Source organism: Megascapheus bottae, chromosome 1, assembly GCF_031878675.1.
Source record: "Megascapheus bottae isolate mThoBot1 chromosome 1, mThoBot2.hap1, whole genome shotgun sequence".
In the NCBI taxonomy this organism is placed as follows: Eukaryota; Metazoa; Chordata; class Mammalia; order Rodentia; family Geomyidae; genus Megascapheus; species Megascapheus bottae.
The window spans coordinates 65,126,378-65,146,717 of NC_143509.1; the positions used below are offsets into that span (position 1 = coordinate 65,126,378).

The 20,340-nt window shown below is 40.5% G+C and overlaps 1 protein-coding gene across 1 annotated transcript in view; it reads left to right on the plus strand.

The window, feature by feature from the left end:
* Nucleotides 1-20,340, plus strand: part of Ccdc80 (coiled-coil domain containing 80) — a 177,874-nt gene that overhangs the window by 24,005 nt on the left and 133,529 nt on the right. The window lies entirely within an intron of this gene.

Consider the following 20,340-nt stretch of genomic DNA (forward strand, 5'->3'; position numbering starts at 1 on the left):
GTACTTTATTTTTGTATCTGTAAGATCTTTTTCTTAGTTTCCATTTTCCTTTTCTCATTAACATGTTGGATAAGATGTATGACTATAATAAGATTATTTAATAAAACTATCTATACATATATATTGCCAGTACTGGTGCTTGAACTTAGGGCCTGACCACTGTCCCTGGATTTTTTTCCTCAAGGCTAGTGCTCTACCACTTGAGCCACAGCCCCACTTCCGGCTTTTCTATGTATGTGTTACTAAGGAATTGAACCCAGATCTTCATATTTGCAAGGGAGAATGCATGTGTGATGTTCTAAATTGAAATTGTATGTTTTTTATGGCGCACATTCTATTCAAATGTATTTATCAGAGTAAATATCTGTGATCTACAGAGATAGCTTAGCATGCACTGTGGAGATGCCAGATTCTGTACCTCTTAGCATGTAGCTATCTAACTAGATACCTAAAGTATCTGCATGGGAGGACAGAAACTTCTACTCTAAAATATCAATATTGATGTTTTTGATGTCAGAAAAACATTTTAGTTATGAAAATGATGAAAAATAAGCTGGTTTGTTCAGTAGCAGGAAAATCTATAAAAGGATTTTGATTGTTCTGTTAAATAGAGTCTTATTAGGTAGCTCAGACTGACTTCAGATTAACTGTGTGCCCTAAGTTGGCCTCGACATCTCTATCTTCCTCCTCCAGTTTTGTAATGCTGGAATTAGTTATGTGCTACCAGCCTAGTATAAGTTCTTTTCCTGTGATAGAAATTACAACAAAATATATTCATTTTTCAGTTGTGTCTTCTGAGACATATAAAATAGCTTAATCTTAATATTTATCTTATTAATATCTTAATAGTTTTCTCCTCCAGATGTCGTAGATATTATAGGCTTATTATAAAAAGTATCTTTATTTCATGTATAAAACGAATATGATACTTGGCATATAGTATTTCTTTTTTTTTTGCCAGTCTTGGGGCTTGAACTCAGGGCCTGAGCAGTGTCCTTGGGCTTTTTCAAGGCTAGACCCACAGCACCACTGCTGGCTTTTTCTATGTATGTAATACCAAGGAATCAAACCCTGGTCTTTTTGCATGCTAGGCAAGCACTTTACCACTAGGCCAAACTCCCAACCTAGCAAATAGTATTTTAATTAAACAATTTTGACATGGCCAAGGAAAAAACCCAATCCACTCTATTTCTGCCCATAAATATTATCAAGCAGTAGAAGCAATGGAAATTATACTTCAAAACTCTGTTCTTGGACTTTTGATTCTTTATTCCTCTCTAGTTGAGGCTAATAAGTTGGCACCAAGATGATCTGCCCATATGTTGTTGAAAAATAAAAGATAACAAAACTGCATTTTGTCTTGACTTGATAATGCCAAAGCAGGACTAGATAATAGTGCCAAAGAATTGAAAGTTTATAACCTTAATCATTATTGTATCGGAAATAATTGCTTGAGAACTTTCACTATGCAGAGGAAACCTGGCTGAATATTAGAATCACGGCAGAGAATAAAACAAGTTATATGGATTCTCTGGACCCACTTCACCTCCTGAAGCAGAAAAGCTGAAGGTGACGCTACGTTTGCCATTTAGGTCTTCCAGGAGGTAAAGGCTGAGATGGAAGGAGTGTTGAAGCTTGGAAGAGAGAAGGTTTATACCTTCAAGAGATTGGAGGATGGAGGATCAAGGAGGGCAAGCTTCAGAGCATGGTGTTGAATGGAACCTGTGAGAGGGCAAGGAAGTGGGACTGAGGAGGAAGAACTCAGATTACACGCTTTTGTCAAGTCTTGATCAAGCCAGTCAAAGCTAACGTCTAATGTGAATAAGCAAGCCCTGATACTCTCTCATGACTAAACATTTGCTGGGTGATGCTTGGGAAGAGAATGGTATCAGCTCCAAAGCTGAAATGAGCTAGGAGTCAGCAGCTCATGTGTGTAATACTAGCTTGGAAGACAGAGAGAGGATTAAAGTTATAGCCAGCCTTGGCCCTCCCACCCCCCTGCAAAAAAAAGTTTGTAAGACCCTTCAAAAACTTTTATGTATTAAATAGTTGTTCAAAGAGTTTACAATTCTGCAAGTCAGGTTTCGAGTACAATGATACTTGGCCAATGTCATCCCTTCCTTTGTACGAGACCCTTTCTTGACTGATGGCTGCATGTTGAAGCAATGGTCTTTCATCCTAGCTTCATGGAGATCACAGTCGAGGCACAAGTCTGGGCAGGAAGTGAGACCTTATCTCAAAAATAGTTCCATGAAAATAGTTCCAAGAATAGGAGGTATGACTCAAGCAGTTTACCCTTGTAGCAAGGCCAAGGCCCCGAATTCACCAAAGCATCACCAAAATAAACAACTGCTCCAAACCTGAACCAAATGGAAATGAATCTTGAGAATGTTAACTGGAGGCCATCTGTGAACCGAGCTCCTTGGAGTAAAGTGGGATGAGTTTACTGATGGAAAATCTCAACTGTGCACCTGCATGACTATGGTACGTCACTCTTTCCAGTTCTTCTGTAAATTTGATTTCAACTTTGTGTGAATTATTTTTGTAAAATAGATGGAACTGATTTTCATTTATTAAGGATTTTTACTAAAGGAGTGTAAGCGATATACTCGCTGTAATTACTTTCATATTTGGCTATATTGTTACTTCACGTATGTCTCATACACTGTGCTCTTTCCTCTTTTTATTTGATTATCTTCCTTCATGTGGTTTGCTAGTTGGAAAGTCCTTTTTCCTTTCCATCTCCATCTGTGTCCCCAGTTTCTGAAATGGTGCCAATATTCAATTCCCTCTGGAAATTCCTTTACAGACACACCTAAATTGGGCTTTGTGAGTCTCAGAGTGTGGGTAGTCTCTCACAAGTGGGGCTAGACATGTTTTGTTTACATTTTTAATTGTTAATCTTTATCAAGCAATTCACATATATTCAATAATACATGTAGCATGCTTATTTTATAAATGATAACAGAGTAATGTCTATAGGCTGGTGCTCTTCCACTTTGGTGGTTAACTGGAGATAGTCTCATGGACTTCCCTGGCTAGGCTGACTTCAAAATGTGATCCTCAGATCTCCACCCCCTGAGCAGCTAGGATTCTAGGCAAGAACTACCGGCTCTCTGTGGGGTTACAGTCTAAGCATGTTTTGAAATGTCCGTTTTCCTCTAGAGCTTACATGAACAGATTCGAGAAGGAACCCGGATGTTGTCTGTGAGAACGCAAGCATGCGTGAGAAGTCTACTTTGTTGTGGTATTTTTTTTTCTTGCTTATCTTTGTGGTTCTGACTTTGATTTATCTGGATTAGGACAAAACTGATCTTTGTCAAGTAAAAATGAAGAATACATCTCATTGCAGTCAGAAGTAGAGCTTAACTCTGAGAACTTGAGTTTCAGAGGCTTTGCAGACCTGCTGTTAATCTGGTTGTGGGACTGAGGGGAAGTTAGGCCTCTCTGGCTAGGTAAAAGATGGAGCCGAGATCAACTTCAGGATGAGACTCCCCACAATTCACTTCACCACTCAGACCAGAAGCTCACCCTAAGGAGAGAGGGGTAGACATCCTTCTGCACCCCTCCTCAAACAGGGAGTCCATTTGCCTCTGTCACTGTTTCTTTTGCTTTCAAGCAAGTGAACCTGCTCTGTATGCTTTTTAACTTTCCTGCCCTTTAATTCTTTAATTTGTGGAGAAAATGAATCAGAACTTTAGACAGAATCGGGATCACCAAGGAAAAAGATTTGAGATTCCTAGGCTGCCGCGTGTGAGTTGGCATTATCCTGGAATTTCCTCATATATTAAGAGCACAAACTTGTGTCTACTTGGTATTTTAACTTTAAGCCACTCCTGAAATGCACTAGGCCGTAAGTAATGTCTATTGAATAGTACGGAAGAAGTATGTGAATCTTGCCGGGAGTTTGGCCTAGTGGTAGAGTGCTTGCTTAGCATGCACCAGGATCCAGTATCGATTCCTTGGTGTCAGGGTCCTTCATCCCCAGTCCCTCTCGACTAGTTGGAGGGATGGGGAAAAACACGCCCCGACCAGGACGAGCCGTGAGAGGAGAGACCCACTGTCCTCCGCATTCAGCCTTCCTTCCCCAGAGCATGAACAGAGACGCCACACAGGAAAATCTCTCCAAAATCCCCCTCCTGAGGAAGTCCCGCCAGCTAATATACCCTCACTCTAGGTCCCAGCAGAGTGATAAACAATAACACATCTGTAACCAATGCTAATCAAGTCTCGCGCCCTGCCTTGTCTCAGCAGAAAGTTATTAGACATGGCGTTACTCGGCCTCCAACAGCTCCCCTGTTTTTATCTTAGAAAAAAGAAAACACCTAGGATATGTGGGGCTACCATCATATCAGATCGACTGTGCCTGTCTTAGGTGTTTCCAAGCTCGCTAGTGTTCTTGCCCATCATGGGATTACCAAGTCCTTTTTACTTGGCTCCTGTCTTAGGTTGATTGGCTAACAGCTGGGACTTGCCCGTCTTTGACTACCAGCCGTCCATTTAAGCAAATCAGACCTGAGGGGATGCACCTGTTTCCATGGGAGCAGATGCCTGTCACTTTCTGCGTTGACTTTGTAGGTAAGCAATAGACATGTTACAATTATAGCGCATAAAAATAAATCCAAACCGATCAATCCTGCCCATCTTTGATCAAGTCCCAAAATAGTCTCAAGTAACCAATCACTCAAAGTTAGAATATTAACATGTGTCTGATTAACAATTATTTGTGTGGCTTATTCAAAGCAGTAGCAAGGGCAATACTCGAGGCAATAACGGCAGCTACAGATGTGGCAATGGCCACCACCACGGCCAGGAAAATACCAAAGTCTCCTCTACTGATAAGGGGGAAAGCATTTTCCTTCCCTTGTACAGGCACTGGTTTATACTGAGGGGCTCTTACTACAACAGCCAGAGAAAACAGGGAAACATTCCAACATTAACTAAGAGAACAACATTATTAGAGATTGAAACCAATAGAAAAAACAAAGACTATCACACAAGCCACAGGGAATAGCAGGGCAATGGAAGAATAAGAGTCTTCCAATCCCTCCATGTTGCTCCTCTCCAGGGCAGCAACACGGGAACGGGGAGGGACACACAGGGCCAGCCTGTAGTCCCCTGGGAGCCGAGCGAGATGGTAAGTGTGGAAGACCCAGCCCTCCCCCAATCACTGAGGAAGAAAAAAACCACGCTGAGTCAGGAGCAGTGTTAACCATGAAAGCGCATCAGATCTCTCTGCTGATCTCATGTTCTCCGATGCTCTCATCACTTTATTGAGACAGACAGTTATATACTGTTGGGGTAGGAGAAGGTGGGAACTGGGAAGCTAGCCAATAGGAAGAGGGCCTCTGTGCTACCACTAAGGGTCTGGGTGGGGTTTTCAGGTACTGGGCAGGACAGGTGCAGGAAAGCTCGAGAGACCTGAGCTGCTGTGAGACTCGTGAAGCTGCTGGGGGTTCAATTGAGTCACGTACACAGAGATGCCTTGAGAGGTATGCAAAGGACCGAATGCCTGGTCAAAGCCCTTTAATTGCCACTGAGCCAGAATCAGGCCTCAGAGATGGAGGTCAGGCCCCACCACCTCCACTTTTTGTTTTAAAACTACTGTCTCCCATGTCTCTATCCTATCTCGCCTTCCAAAAATGACCCTGGTCCCTTCATTTTAAGGGGGTTATGGGCGAAGATCCGTTTTCTGTAACTTCTTCAAGCTGACTCAGGGGCGTTGTCGCTATGTTTTGCCTGTTTTCAACTATTCTGCACCCAAGCACAGGCTTTCTAAATCACTACCACTTAATTCTTTCTCTTAAGTATTTTTCCAAGCATCTCTGTGCTTTTCACCTGTTCTTAAACTGTTTACGCCCTTATAAGTTGCCACATAGTTTAGACTTAATTTTACTCACATAGCATGCTAACAATTTAACCTTGAACATGTTCACTCACACCTATTCACACATTCATACTCGCGCAAAATATTGGTTGTTCTGGTCTGAACCTATTCTGGTTCTATTCTAAAATATCGGTCGTTCCGGTCTGAACCCATCTGGTTCTATTCTAAAATTGTCTTTCCCTTATAGCGCTCTGGCCAGAGGCTCCTGCGAGGTTCTTCCCTACCTTGCTGAAGTGACCTGCGCTTCAGAGGTGACCTGGAATTATTGCCTCGCCCTCCACGAGGTTCCTGTTTCCCTACTGTGCTGAAGCGACCTTTTTTTTTTTTTAAATATATTTTTTATTGTAATAGAAGGGTTACATGATATTTGCCAGATAAATGGTGCCTTAATTCCCATACATTGATACCCTTTCACATGTCATGGTTCCCATTTCCCTTCCCCCCTCCCCCACTGAAGTGACCTTTTGCCTTTTTTATGGGTTTTTCTATTTTCCTTTCAGGTTTCTCTGGTTTTTCAGTCTGAGATTTTCTTACTTGACTTTTGTAGGTAGTTGCTTCCCTTTTTGTTTACCACCTTCTTTTTGTCTTTCTCCCTGTTTCCCTGTAAGCAATTTTAGTCTGCATTTTCCCTTCAGGTTTCCCTGGCCTTTCAGTCCCTTTTTTCTTCCTTTCAGGTTTCTCTGGTTTTTCAGTCTTTGAGGAGTTTTTACTTCGACTTTTGTAGGTCGTTACTTCCCTTTCTCCTGTTTACCACCTTTTTCTTTGCCTCTCCCTTTGTCCTTGTCTTCCTTCCTCTTTTTCCCTGTGAGCAACTTCAGCCTGCATTTTCCCCTTCAGGTTTCCCTGGCCCTTCAGTCTCTTCATGTAGCTCTCGCTTGGCTCAACTCGCCGTTGTGCCACCTTTTGTGCCTCATGTTGGGCGCCAGTATGTCGGGGTCCTTTGTCCCCAGTCCCTCTCGACTAGTCAGAGGGATGGGGAAAAACACACCCCGACCAGGACGAGCTGCGAGAGGAGAGGGCCCACTGTCCTCCCGCACTCAACCTTCCTTCCCCGGAGCACGAACAGAGACGCCACGCAGCTTCATCAAGGCAGGAAAATCTCTCTCCAAAAACCCCCCCTCCTGAGGAAGTCCTCCAGCTAATATAGCCTCACTCTAGGTCCCAGCAGAGTGATAAACAATAACACATCTGTAACCAATGCTAATCAAGTCTCCCGCCCTGCCTCTTGCGCCTTGCCTTGTCTCAGCAGAAAATTATTAGACATGGCGTTACTCGGCCCCCAACACTTGGTACCCATACATAGGAAAAGCCAAAGTGGTGCTGTGGCTCAAGTGGTAGAGCTCTAGCCTTGAGAAAACCCAAGGCCAGTGCTCAGGCCCTGAGTGTAGTCCCCAGAACTGGAAAACAACAACAAAGTATGAGGATCTTAAGATGCAACCTCAATTCCTAAGAAATGCTTATTCTACTTAATTGCATGCAGAATCATCAATTTTTTTTCTTGTTAACAAGGATGGAACTGAAGATTAAGGGTTGCTGACCATCTGTATGGTATTTGTGTCCTCCATGTATGATGGTGATGGTGGGGGCCTGGTGGTCTCCCCTTTACAGCCCAGCATGCTTGTTCGCTAGGCAACACTAGGTCCATGAGTATAAATAGCTACAAACCCCCTTGTCCTGGGACAGCGCCACCTAGGGCTGAGCCAGCAAGGTTCTCCTACACCTTATGGGTCCTGTAGGCCACCTGAGGCGATCAGACCATGACCATATAAGGTAGCAAAGCCCTCCCAATCCCTATGGGTTATATAGGTCACCCCAGACAATAATGGGCAAAATCTCCATAGTATCTAAGAATATATAATGAAAAATCAGCTTGCAGAGGTGATCAGTATGGAAGAAAATAGCAGGAAGGAACAGATTTTCCTTTATAAATGGAAATAATTTGTTATTTACAGTTTCCAAGGAGCTTTGTGGAGTAAACAGATTAACAGGAAACATGTTTGTTCAAAACCTCATTACCTCAAGAGAGAGATTGGGGGAGGGGGAAAGGAGGTAGAAAAGAAGAGAAGAAACATGCTTTTCTTTGTAATTGGAAATAATTTCTTAATCACAATTGCCTTGCAGAGAATAACTACTACCAAATCACTTTCTTTTCTTTCTCTATGCCTTCTTACTCTAATAGTTTTGACACTCAAGAAGATAGAAAAATGCAGTCTTTTGGATTTTCAACTTATTTTAACTTAGCTATAGTAAAAATGTGGCCCAATGACCAAACGTGGTCCTTTTAAAGGTCTTGAGGGGGCTGGGAGTTTGGCCTAGTGGTTAAAGTGCTTGCCTAGCATGCACGAAGACCCAGGTTCGATTCCTCGGTACCACATACATAGAAAAAAGTCAGAAAATGGTGCTGAGGCTCCAGTGGTAGAGCTCTAGCCTTGAGAAAGTCCAAGGACAGTGCTCAGGCCCTGAGCTCAAGCCCAGGACTGGCAAAAAAAAAAAAAAAAAAAAAAAAAAAAAAGGTCTTGAGGTATCTTTCTTGAATATTGTATCTATCTTCATGGCCATACTAAGGTGTTATTTACTTTTGGCACTTAACATTCTCATTTGTGTGCTTGTTGAGTTTTCTAGATGCTACATAGCAAGTTTTAAATGGTTTGTAAATATTTTTTGAGTTTTCTAAGTTGTATTCTTGTGGATACTTAATAAGTTTTAAGGATATAAGTGATATAGAGGTTAAAACTGAGATTTTACTAGCCATTTTTATTGATTAAAACTCTATCATGACCACTTACATTTGAAGCAATTTAAACTTTGGGAAATATATGTTTTTCATTATATAATCTTTTCATTATATATGAAAATATAACCAGGTTTGAAAATATTAATCAAATTTCATAAACTTTTATTTTCTTGTTCCCAAGTTGGCTTTATTATGAGTGATGATTATGTGTAATTCCAGTAGTCAAAATAAATAAAGATTTGTTTGTAATTTCTCAGCCTTTCTTTTTCTTTCTTTCTTTCTTTCCTTCTTCCTTCTGTTTTCTTTGTTTTTCTGCTATTTCACAAATATATATTATATATAAGGAGAAGAAACAGAGAGAGACAGAAAGAGATAGAGGAGAGAGAGAGAGAGAGAGAGGACCCATGTCCCAAAGCAAACTGATTTATCAAAACTATTAGGATTTATAGAAACAGCCCAGATGCCCTATAATCAATGAATAGATATAGTGATATTTATACACAATGGAATTTTACACAGCCATTAGAAATAATAATATTATATCATTTTCAGGGAAATTAACAAATAATGTTAAAAGTGAGATAAGCTAAGCTCAGAGAGACAAATGTCACATGTTTTCTCTCATATGTGCAAGCTAGACTTAAGATACACAGGGGCATGTTAAATTGTACAGGACTCTAGCTATTCACACAAGTGAGACCAAAAGAGGATACTCTTAGGAGAGGAACAACAAAGTGGCAATGCCTTTGTGCATCTGATCATATAAAATACTTTTTGTAAACAGAAAACCAAAAGTGGTGCTATGGCTCAAGAGGTAGGGTGGCAGCCTTGAGTTGAAGAGCTCAGGGACAACATGCAGGCCCAGAGTTCAAGTTCCATGGCCAAGAAAAGAAAAGAAAAGAAAAAGAAAAAAGAAATGCCCAGTACTGGTGGCTCATGCATGTAATCCTAACTACTCAGAAAGCTGAAAACTGAGGATTGCGGTTCAAAGTCAATGAGCGAAGCAAAGTCCATGAGATTCTTAATTCTAGAAACTGGAAGTGGCACTTGGCTCAAAGTGGTAGAGTGCTAGTCTTGAGCAAAATGCTCAAGGACAGCTCCCAGGACACAAGTTCAAACCCCACAACTGAAAAAAAATTCTCTTTACCTGACTTAAGCAAGTGTAATCCATTTGTACATCACCTTCATAATAACAGCAGCAAAATTAAATTAAAAAATTTAGTAGGGGCTGGGATGTAGCTCAGTCACAAAGTGCTCACCTACCAAGTGCAACATTCTGGTTTGATGCCCAGTACCAAAAAAAGAAAAGACCAAAAAAAAAAAAAATACCCAAACAAAAAAAATACTTATTAGGATGAAAACGGTTTTTTATTTCCTTTCAAATGATAGCACAGTTACAAAAGCTGCAACATTCAAATTACTTTGCCTGTGGTTCTGATAAGGCATAAACAAAGGACAACTGTATTTTAAGTTAAAACACTTCTAACAACCACAGTGACCACGTGGTGAAAACTTGGTATTTGCTTTGTGTCCTATTTGCATTTGTACAATTAGCAATATTATCTGGTTGTATTAGTGGCGGAAATATCTATGCTGACATCAACCTCAACAGGAAACTCATGTGGACAACTATTTCTGTGTCAAATGTGCATGTTAGAGAGGCAGGTGGGGGAGGAGAGGAGACGGGGAGGGCTGCTCTGAGCAGTGGGGGATGATGATGAACTGGCTGGGTAGAATGGAATTCCTGACACATTTGAGTAGCAGAAACAGCCATACATGGAGGATGCTGCAAGTGTCTCAAAGTAGCTTTAAAAGAGAACATATTGGCTGCAGAAGAGATAGGTTACAGCCAATGTGAATAGAAGAGTTCAGATTTTGAGGAGAGCGGATGATAAAAGGAAATGCCTTAGGGGAATTGCCGTTTCAGTATAACCTCCAAGTGTTAGGTAAAAAATGTCATGTACCATGATATTTCAGATCACAGGTTTTGTGATGGAAAGAAATCCCTCTCTAAATTCTTCCTCATTGGGAAAAGACTAAAACATTCTCCCCCTTCCATCTCTGCAGTGAGTCCTACCCAAGTGAACCTGTCTCTAGACTAGAACTGCTGTGTGCCAGGCAGTTAGAAGCAAGCCAGTTGCCAGGATCTCCCTGGATCAGAGGGAGTTGTGTCACTGAGATAGACTCTCCCATTAATGACACAAGGACAGTGGCGAGGAGCTTGTGTTGCTGTTCAGGTAGTAAAATGACTGTATGACCTTCCTTTTGACTAGCAACAGGAATTTAGCCATAGAACTGCATTCTGATTAGCAATCCTAGTTCTCTGTTTGAGTTTTCTATTCCTTTTCATGAACTATGTTAAAAAGGAAAAGAATGTGAAGACATGTGTCACTGAAGAATAAATGAAATTTCTATCACCCTTTAATCTTTCTCCTTTACCCTAAAACACAAATATACCTAGAATATTACATACATTTATTGTAAAAAGTAATATTTAAAAATTCAGTTCATAGGCCAGAGAGGTGGCTCTCACCTGTAATCCTAGCTACTCAGTAGGCTGAAATCTGAGGATCAAGGTTCAAAGCCAGCCTGGATACAAAAGAACCTGAGACTCTTATCTCCAATTAATCTCTAGAAAAAGGGAAGTGGGGCTTGGCTTAAGGGTAGGGTGGTAGCCTTGAGCTAAGAGCTCACAGAAAATGCCCAGGCCCAGGGGAAGGGCCGTAGCCTTGAGTTGAAGAGCTCAGGGACAGTGCCCAAGCCCAGAGTTCAAGCCCCATGACCACCACCACCATCAACAACAACAACAACAACAGCAACAAAAGAAAAAAATAAAAGAAGAAAGAAAGAAGGAAAAGAAAATCAAGACAATAATTTAGCCTTAATATCTTTTAGGGTATCTGTAAACTGAGACCTTTGAAATACATGATGAGCCTAGAACAAACACACACAAAAATTCAGTTCATTAATTTATCTATTTATTTATTTTGTACCATTACTGCTACTTTAACTATGGCTTTGTGCTCTTCTGTGGTTTTTACTTTTTTTAAAAATTTTTTATTGTAGTTAGTAAAAGGGTTACATGATATTTGCCAGATAGAAGTTGCATTAATTCACATACATTGATACCCTTTCACATGTCTTGGTACCCATTACCCTCCCCCTCACCCCCCCACCCATCTTGGTTTTCCCCCCTTCCCTATCAAATTTCAAATAACCAAATACAAATAAATTCAATATATCAGATAACAAATATATGAGATAACCAAGGGACAGCAAAGGAGATGAGAGACAACATAGTACATTAAGGACAACAATCATTCTTTATATGGCTTTTGTTTCAATATCCTGGAGGTCCTTTCAATTAGCTTCATACTATATGGCCTTATGTATCAAGATTTTGCTCTATTGCAGATCTCTGCTAGTAGAGCCCAAGGTTTCTACTGATTATGACGAATAAGGGAAACCATTGAGCCTAAGTTCCTTTGAGTCTGGCTTACTTCACTTAATATGATTTTTTCTAAGTCTTTCCATTTCCTAACAAATGGGGCGATGTCATTCTTTCTGACAGCAGCATAGAATTCCATTGTGTACAAATACCACAACTTGTTGATCCACTCATCAACTGAGGGACATCTAGGTTGGTTCCATATCTTTGCTATGGTGAATAGTGCTGCAATGAACATTGTTGTGCTAGTGGATTTAGTATGCCCTTGTTTCTGGATGGTTGGGTAAATGCCAAGTAATGGAATTGCTGGGTCATAGGGGAGTTCTATGTTTAGCCTTTTGAGGCACTGCCATACTGCTTTCCATAGTGGTTGAACGAGTTTGCACTCCCACCAACAGTGTAGTAGTGATCCCTCCTGGCCACATCCCCTCCAGCATCTGTTATTATTCATTTTCCTGATCCTGGCCATTCTAACTGGAGTGAGGTGGAATCTTAGAGTTGTTTTGATTTGCATTTCTTTTATGACCAGAGATGTTGAGCATTTCTTCATGTGTCTATAGGTCATTTTTGTTTCTTGTTCAGAGAAGACTGTCTTTAAGTCTTTGGCCCATTTTTTAATGGGATGGTTGTTACTTTGGAGATTAGTTTTGGAGTGATTCAATTTTTTGAGTTGTTGATATATTTTAGATATGAGGCCTTTGTCCGTTGTTTGGTTGGTGAAGAACTTCTCCCACTCTGTAGGCTTCCTAATTAATTTACTAGCTATGTCCTTTGCCATACAAAAGCTCCGCAGTTTAATGCAGTCCCACTTATCCAGCCTTGTGGTTTTTACCTTTATTTTTATTTTTTCACTCAAGGCTGGTACCCTCTTATACGAGCCATACCTTCTTGCTTTTTGCTGGTTAATAGGAGATAAGTCTGTTGGATTTGTGTACCCAGATTGGCTTCCAATGGTGATTTTCAGATCTTAGCCTCCCAAATAGCTAGGATTATAGGCTCAAAACCCAGGTACCTGGGTTAGTTCACTCTTCTTTTAATGCTCACTCTTGTACTAGTAAATTGATTTCAATTGTCACATTTGAGTTGGTCTCTCTTCTTTTCTCATGGATTCTCCCATTCTCACTTGGTTCTATTCTAATCTTTTAGTTGGATTTTTAGTTTTCAGTCCTGTGAATAAAATCATTTCTGTGTGTAGGCTGGGAGTTTGGCCTAGTGGTAGAGTACTTGCCTAGCATGCATAAAGACCTGGGTTCAATTACTCAGTACCACATACATAGAAAAAGCCAGAAGAAGTGCTGTGGCCCATGTGGTAGAGCTCTAGCCTTGAGAAAGTCCAAGTGTTCAGGTCCTGAGTTCAAGCCCCAGGAATGGCAAAAAAAGAAAAAAGAAGAAAGAAAAAGGAGTATCTAATTCCTTTACCTCTGTTCCTTGAGTAAGCTCAGGACCATAGGGCTTCAACTATTGCCTAGTTCCTGACTCTTCTGTGTTTTTACACAGATTTCTCTTCATGGCTCTCCTTTTGTTGATGATTAAAAGCAACTTCATCAAGTTGCAAGTCAATGCAGACATGAGGAAATACTATAAGAAAGAAGCTGGCTTGCAATCAACCTTTTACATGCTAGCCTACTAGGATCTGCCTGTTACTTTGAGTAACACAAGAATGGAGCCCATGTTTTTACTCATCACTGAATATACATACAGGAAAACTTTTGGCAGGGCTTACATTTTAGTTATAAGTTGAGACCAAGTACAGAAGGACTAGTGCCACTGGAGACAAAGACAAAACACCAAAGGTCCTTTATATTTGAGAGTTCCAATGTCTCAATTCCTTTTGCTGTCTATACTCAAACTCACAAAAGTTGGGATGGATTAATGAGGATAAGAGTAAGCTAGAAGTGAGAGCTTGGCACTGGTGATTCATGTCTATAAACCTAGGTCTTCAAGAGGCTGAGATCTGAGGATCAAGGTTTAGAACTAGCCTGAGTAGACCTACTTGGGAGACTCTTATCTCTAATCCACTAGTGAAGAAGCTAGATGGGAAGGTGCCGCTCAAGTGGTAGAGCAAGAGTTATGAGAGCCTGAGGCTCTCAGTAAAAACCCCAGTACCAGAAAAAGAAAATCAAGCCAGCTGCTGGTGGCTCATGCCTGTAATCCTAGCTACTCAGGAGGCTGAAATCTGAGGACCATGGTTCAAAGCCAGCCCGGGCATGGGTAGAGCAGTAGCCTTGAGCTGAAGAGCTCAGGGACAGCACCCAGCCTAGAGCTCAAGCCCCATGACCACCACCACCACCACCACCACCAACAGCAACAAAAAAAAAAAAAAGAAAGAAAGAAGGAAAAGAAAATCAACTTCTAGGGTATTAAACAGACCTTTAATATACATGATGAGCCTAGAACAAGTATCTTCTTTTTAAAGGAGTCATATCTTAAGTAAAGTTCCAGGTGGCTTGGGCTTCATTTCTTCCTCCTCCTGTTTTTCTTTGTGTTGGCAATATTGGAATTTGAACTCAATGTCTAGGCAATTACTCTACCACTTGAGCCATACTCCCAGATCTTTGTTCTTTTTGCTTTTAGTTATTTTGAGGGATATTGTCTTACATTTTGTTTTTGCCAGTCCTGAGCTTGGTTTCAGGGCCTGGACACTGTCCTTGGTTTTTTTCTCAAGGCTAGAGCTCTACCATTTGAACCATAGCACCACTTCTGGCTTTTTTCTATGTGATACTAGGAATTGAACCCTGGTTTTCATGTATGCTAGGCAAGCACTCTACTGCTAGGCCAAACTCCTGGCCCCTTGTTTTGCCTTTTTATACTGGCTGGCCCGGACCTCAGTCCTTTTACCTGTACCTCATGCATAGAGGGGATTGCATGTATCACTATGACAGTCTTCTTGGTTGAGATGTTTGCCAGGTATTTCTTGTCTGGGCCAGCCTCAAACCACAGTCCTCTCAATCCCCTCTTACTGAAGGCTGAGATTGTAAGTATGAGCCATGATATCTGACCGTCTCTTAGTTTCTTGGTTGCTTACCATGAAAAACGTTTTATTTCTTTGCATACTCTAATGTAATTGGTCAGACCTGGACAGGATATAGAGAGATGTTAATCTAACCAGAGATGGGTTTGTGAAGAACCTTTTCCTGCGAAAGGCCATTCAGATATTTATAACATTATCTGTAGGCCTAGAGTTATTGGATTTCACTATGAAATAAAAAGCCCTTAGATGTACTGAGTTTTGAGACTGTTCTATGGTTTTTTTGTGTGAATTTCACAAGTTTGATACCACCCTCAAATGGACTTCCCTACCACTGTAAAACTATTATTTTATCCTGTGACTCTACTTCTGTGAGTATTTTCTCTCTTCTGCTAGTCCATGGGGGAAGGGAGAGGGTTTTATGAGGGAAGTTGGTATAGGCCAGACTCATGGTATCAATCAGTACTACTCACAGTAGTACTGAGGCAAAAACTCAGTGGTATGGCTAGACTAATGGTATACAGTTTGGGAAATATTGGCTGACTGCCTTAAAAGGAAAAGAATCAAGCTTGGTACATATCTAGCAAACTCGATATACAACAAAGAACAAGCCAAGTGTGAGATGAACATATACTTTCCTGGTGTATGATGTAATGTTTAATGTGGTCATTTGTTGTTACATTATTGAAATGATTTAAGTGATTAAGTTATTGAATTAAAATGTAATTATTGGAACTAAATTAGCAAATAATGTCACTCTATATAAGGTATGATCTCTTTAACTTCTTTTTGAAAAATTACCATTTGTTTCTGTTTCAGTGGAATATAGAAAGGAAAATATGGAAAATATCTACTAATATAATTCTCTAGCAAACCACAAAAGGCTGGGATGGAGAATAAAGTTGTTTGATCCCGTGCCTGTCCTCCTTTCTCCTTGCAGCTGCTGAGTGTATCCATGACTAACTCTTTATCCTTTCTGCACATGGGACTTTTCAGTTGAGTTCAAAATTCTTCCTCCAAAGAGAACATATGTTTATCCACTGCATGTAGTTTTTTGGGGGCCGATAAAATAAGGCAGAAATGGCAGTGGAACAGATCTGAGTGTAGGTCCCAAGAGGTCTTGCATTTTCTATTTGCTATTCCAGGAGAATATGCCTGGCCTGGCTGGCTAGATGATGACAAAAATAGCCCATAGTTGGATTGTCTCAGTCTAACCTCCCCACCTCTCCATTGAAGCCAACCTGGATAATCCAGGCTAGTCCTGTAAGGAAACTTAAAGGTAACTAGATCACCCTCCCTGACTGATACTGACCCGAACAATTGTTGTCACAGTGGTTCTGTGGTTATTTTTTCATGGGTTCTCTGTGAAATTAGGGAACTAGTACATTGCTTAATGCGAGAACTGCAGTTCTATCTGTTGTTAAGAAGAACGCAGCTGTAGACATTTTTCTTGTTGAGTAGGACTGTAATCTTAGAAAATGAGATATAAGCATCACACTTGTGTGATATTTTCAAGAGCACTCATTAAAAAGAAAGCAAGGGCCCTCTTTTGCTTTTCCTCATCATCCTGCAGCACTGGTGAGATGACCCAAGGTTCAGAACCACAAGTGACATTTAGGATGGAAGATACTGAGTTGGAGAAAAAGAAAGACAGACCATGGATTTGCTCTACCAAACCAAAAGATTATTCATCCATCTACTGATTTAGAAAAATAAACTATTTAATTCATGACATTAATATTCTTGTTTACACAAGTAAATTTAATCCTAATTGATACAAATACTTAATTGATCAATCTGTAGGTTTCCTGTTCATCTTGCAATTATTATTTATGTTCTACTTGTGTGCATATTGCAGTCTACTTTTTGTTCTTGTTCTAAAAGTAATGAAATGGAAATTATTTCAGAAGATAGCAATTGTAAGTAAGAAAATCATCTCTGGGGCTATAAATGTGGCTTAGTGGTAGAGTACGTGCCTTGCATGCATGAAACCCTGGGTTCGATTCTTCAGTACCACATAAACAGAAAAAGCTGGAAGTGGCTCAAGGCTTAAATGGTAGAACGCTAGCCTTTGGCTAGCCTTTAGCACAGAGAGGCCCAGGGACAGACCCTAGCCCTAAGTTCATGCCCTAGGACAAGTCACACTCCTCCCCCCAGTTTCTATGATAATTGTAGAAAAACTTTGATTATGTGAAGGGATGTTGAGGGTTTGTGAATGGGAAAAGGCTAGAGAAGTGTGAGGCTGTGTCTGCGTTGCAGGATTAGGAAGATTCTGCCATTGGCTTTAAGAAAGGATGTGTGAGAAGGACAGAGGAACCGAGAGCTACCCCACATCATTGTGCTAATTCTCTTTTTGACTAAATGAATTTCATCGTTTGAGGGAGAGATTTGAGTAGATTCATGTTTCTTCCTATTCTCACTGCCATGGTTTTGTGGGTAATGGAACATCGGAAAAAGCATTTTCAAAAGTACAACTCCTGCCTGCCAACTTCCGTCTTTCTATCTGTACACAAAGAAGGAAAAAAAATCCTTATTTTTCTTTTCTGAGCATACTTACACATGTAAATATATACATGTGCGCAACCAATTCATGGTAGTCTCGAAGGAAGGAAAATTCGGAGCAAATTTTAGCAAAACACAACTGTCAGACACTAGATGGTGCTTCAGCTTAATGCTTCTCAAATATCTGAAACAAGCTAAAAATCAATTTAATCCAAAGCAAAGTAATTCTGTATTATTATTGTTATTTTTCCTAACAGCTATTCTACCATTAACAAATTCTTTAATTCTTCTCGGATAGTTTGGAAATAATTACACAAGGGGTGGAATAATTCAGTTTAAAATTAAAGAGAAACAAATATTCTTTTCAGTTCCTAAACCTTAAACTTGTACTATTTCCCTCCCTGCTTCATTTTAGTAGAATCATTTTGTTTACAAAATGACATGGAAGTGGATCTGAATACCCTCACTTCAGAGAAAGGGAAGGGTGAGGATGTCTTCACAATTAAGCTATAAGGAGGTTTTCATCTCTTAAGCCAAAAACTTGAAATCTCCCTAGTTTGTGAAAAGCAAAATTGTTGACACTGTAATGGCTTTACATGGTTACAGCTGTAAATAAAATTAACTTTTCCACTCCCTAGGCATTCTCCCATCAACTCTTAGAGACATATATGGTATTATTATGCTGGTAGGAAGCTACAGATAAATTAGACCAACTTCTTCATTTTACAAAAGAGGAACATGAAACTCTCAGCCCTAAGTGACCATACGGTGTTATTAAAGAGCTAGCTCACTTGCTTTGCTTGCTGGTGAGAAAAATGAAGCCATCTACTTAGTACCTCCAGTGGAAAAGGCTTAATTGTCTCCTGCAAACCCCATGTTCATTCTTGCTCTCTTGTCTGATTGTTAAGGTCACAGGATGGTTCTTTACTTGGGGAAGGAATGGCGATAATAGTTAATTGATAAGGCCTTTTGTGGAATCTGAGGTAAGATTTCACCTGACCCCTGCCAGGGTAGGAGAAGAGTGACAAAGATCTGAACAAAATTGGGGTATCGTTAAGGCAGAAATAAAGAATGAGTATGAAGCATTGGCACAGAAGATGATGATGGTGGAATGAATCCCGTAAGATGATGCATACCCCAAAGGTGGACAGACTGGGAGAAGAAGCCTTCCGGGAAGGTAGAGAAGTGTCTTCCGGGGCAATGAGGAAGGAAACATCTCCTCACACAAATCTTGCATTTCATTAAGTCATCTGAGGACACAAGATAAGCTGTTCTATTAAGAATGCTAAGAGATCCAGCAAATCTTAATGAATTTATAAGGTTCTCTGAACAGAATGTTCAAATCTTCTGATGGATTCACTCAGTGCTGATTTGAAGATCAAATAAGGAGCCAAGAACATTGGAAAACAAAAGAGAGGCAGTGGGAGTGGTGGAAGGTGCTGATCTTGGAAGGGCAGGGGCATACTGTCTCAGCTGGATGAAGTTGGCTGAGCTATAATGGTTCTCCTTATTTTGGTTTCTGAAGTAGAAAAAGCAGTTCATGCTCTTTGTTTAAAGAGAATTGACGAAAATCTTTCTGTCAATGTCCTTGTAAGAGGTGTCAAGCAATACAAAATGGGTTTACTTGAGCAGCTTTGTCCCAATTGCCCTTTGTGCACAGATGAAAATATAGGGGAAAAAATCTGGAGGGTGTCAGACTTAGAAGCCCACACATGGAAACCACAGATATGGGTGGAGTGTAAGAGGTGGGGAAGTTATGTTTCTCTCTGAAACTCACCCTGGCAGAGAGAGCTCTGAGGAATAGTTGTCACCAGAGACTGGAGAAACCAGCAAAGCAGAAGGAGGCCCTGAGGTGAATCAAGAGAACTTGCAACTCAACTCCACTCCAAGGAAAAACATTCACAGGTTCATATTCAGAAAAAAGTGGCTGTAACATGATCCACGAAAATGGGGATGGTGAAGTTCCACTAAACATTATGAGTTTTAGAAAAAAGATTGAATCACTTCAAATCTCGGTTGCGATTTGCCTGGGAAAATAAGGTTGCAAATGAGACACTGGTTTATTGCTTTTCTTTCCCCCTTTCCCTCTTAGCATAATTAAAATGTTGGATTACAAATTTTCAGTCTCTCTTCTAGAAATAGAGCTCACCTGAGCTCTTATAGAGGGGTGTCGGGAAGTAAGGTGAGATGTCTATGTCTTTCAAAGGTATTTTGCCTGCCTAGTGAGATCTCTTGAGTCTGAGGGAAGCATTAACCTGGAGAGAAAGTGGGTGTGGTGTGGCAGTCCATGCTATCTTTCAATGGACACAAATACTTCTGTCACCCTGATCGAGGCTATGTAGGAGTGTGGAGCCAGAGCAGAGCACGGTAGACACTGGTTTGTGTTTTGGTTTTTTTTTTTTTGTGTGTCTCACTATAAGAACTTGCTATTTATTTTCCAAAACCTTTTTTTTTTTCCTGCATTCCCAGTTTTAAAGATTTTCGCCTGAGGGCACCATCTAAGGAGACATAGTACCTTAAAAAAAACAAATGAAGAGCTCCCATATTCCATGTTGTGGAAACAAGCAATATCACTTATCAAACATCGAAGACCTAGATGCAGCCCAAGATGTCTAAGCTCTAAGAAGCTACAGTCAATGTCATGGGACTAGAGAGAATGATGAAACCACTGGCATTCCAGTGAGGAACATGTGTCTCTCATCATTTTCCCTGAAGGAAAAGAAAATGACCCGAGGAAAGGCTGCCATGTCATCAAGGGCAATGAAGGTCATCTGTTTGTAACATTTTCCTAGTCTCTTGCA